Source organism: Lynx rufus, unplaced genomic scaffold (assembly GCF_022079265.1).
Source record: "Lynx rufus isolate CCGP_SWC_20201006 ecotype Redwood Valley unplaced genomic scaffold, mLynRuf1.p SCAF_20, whole genome shotgun sequence".
NCBI classification, from domain to species: domain Eukaryota; kingdom Metazoa; phylum Chordata; class Mammalia; order Carnivora; family Felidae; genus Lynx; species Lynx rufus.
The window spans coordinates 4,758,638-4,760,876 of NW_025814835.1; positions in this window are offsets into that span (position 1 = coordinate 4,758,638).

Sequence of the window (2,239 nt, forward strand, 5' to 3'; positions counted from 1 at the left end):
GGGTGGCTCACTCAGGTAGGCATCCGACTCTCGATTTCAGCTCAGGTCAAGATCTCATGGTTTGTGAGACTGATTCCTGTGTTGGGTTCTGCGCTGACAGTGCGGAGCCTGCTTAAGATTCACTCTTTCCCTCTCTCTCCCTGTCCCTCCCTTGCTCTCTCTCTCTCAAAATAAATAAATAAACATAAAAAATAATTCAGTAAGAAAAGTGAATCTGCAAGAAATAGGTGAAATATAGTGGCAAAATATTAATAATTATTGAAGCTGGGTGATAACTACTTTTTACACTATTTTTTAAAACTTATTTATTTGTTTATTTATTTAGAGAGCACGTGAGTGGGAGAGAAGGACAGAGCGAGCGAGAGACAGTCTTAAGCAGACTCCCCACTCAGTGCAAAGCCCAACGCAGGGTTTTGATCCCACGACCCTAGGATCATGACCTGAGCCAAAATCAAGAGTCGGACACTCAACTGACCCAGTCACCCAGGTGCCCCAGGGCTCTTTACACAATTACCTATACTTTGTATAGCTTGAAATCTTCAACGATAAAAATAATAAATTCAAAGAAATTTCAACAAAAATTGTTAAGGGCAAAATAAAGACATTTTCAACTAACAAAAACATTTCTATACTTGTCTATCTTTTACAAAACGGTTTATACAATATTGTAACCACAGTGAAAAGTTGGAAACAACTTAAATGTCAATCAGTAGGGACAGTTAATGTAGTAACACCTCCATGCTACAGAATGAATCCTATGTGCCCATGAGAATAATGAGTGTCAGGTGATAAAGGAGGTTCCACAGCAGTGCACAGAACCTGATTTCATGTTCATAGGAGTGTGTGAATGTCCATCCACATTCAGAGGGTTATGTCTGCAAAGAGGAATTACAGATTATTTTTTAATTTTTCTCTCGAAACTGTTTTGTATTATTCAAATTTTTACAAGGTATACATTAACTTTATATTGGGCAGAAATTATTTTCTATAACGATATCCTGTAGTTTTTCTCATTATGCTATTATTTCTAGGTCATGGAATGATTTTTTTTAACTTAAAAATTATCTTAGGTCTTGGGGCGCCTGGGTAGCTCAGTCGGTTAGGCATCCAACTTTGGCTCAGGTCATGATCTCACGGTTTGTGAGTTCGAGCCCCGCGTCGGGCTCTGTGCTGACAGCTCAGAGCCTGGAGCCTGCTTTGGATTCTGTGTCTCCCTCTCTCTCTGCTCCTTGCCCCCTCATGCTCTCTCTCTCTCTTTCAAAAATAAGTAAACATTAAAAAAAGTTTTAAAAATTATGTTAGTTCTTAAGTAATTCAAAGTGGGGAAGTTCTATACTTGTAAAAAATTATGAAATCTGGAATAGATTTATTTTTAAAATGAAAATGAAAACATTTAAGGCATTTTAACAAACACACTCTTTTTCCTCAACCACCTACTGAGTGTATTAAAATGTAAGATGTCAAAAACTACATGAACTACATGATTTTTTTAAAAAAGAATATAATTATGTACCTTTCAGTTAATTGAAATCAGGCTGAAATTCTATTAATTACAGAAAGAAATAGCATATATAGAAGAAGAAAATGTTTTCTATTTTGTTCATAAGGAATTTGAATTGAAAATATTCCAACAGTTCTGTGCAAAAAAAGTATTTGTGGATATTTTAGTAATACGTTTGTTCTTAGAATAAAACAGATGGCAGAATGGAATAAAATGTAATTTCCAGATGCATGGTTTTCTGAATTCAGTGACTTGGACTCAGCACTATCAGTTAAATCTCAAGTTTGTCTTTAGCCAGCGCTGCAATTTTGTGGAGTACATTTTAATGACTAACATTATCTTGGGTAAAAGTCCCAAAGGTACATGTTCCAGTGGTTGTGGAATCTTGGATCTTTGGGCCATCTGCTACTGCTATGACCTCTTAGTCTGCAAAGACCATGGAGCAGAGTGGGAGGCAGCCACAGTGGGACCTCTATCCACCTCATCCCTCTGTGGGGTCATTTACGATTTGCAACAGACCCTGTGTATGGCCCTTATTAACGGACTGCACTGTTCCCAACATTTCCTATTTCCTTGTTGATTATAAAGCTTCAAAGAATTTAAAAGTAGCTCCTTCTTACCTAGAGGTTGGGGATTCCCTAAACGTGGCAATTCCAGTTCAGATAATGTAATGAAAAATAAAGGAAAATAGGTCACCTAAGTTACCTGGTAGTCATGTCCTTCCTTCACATCCATGTT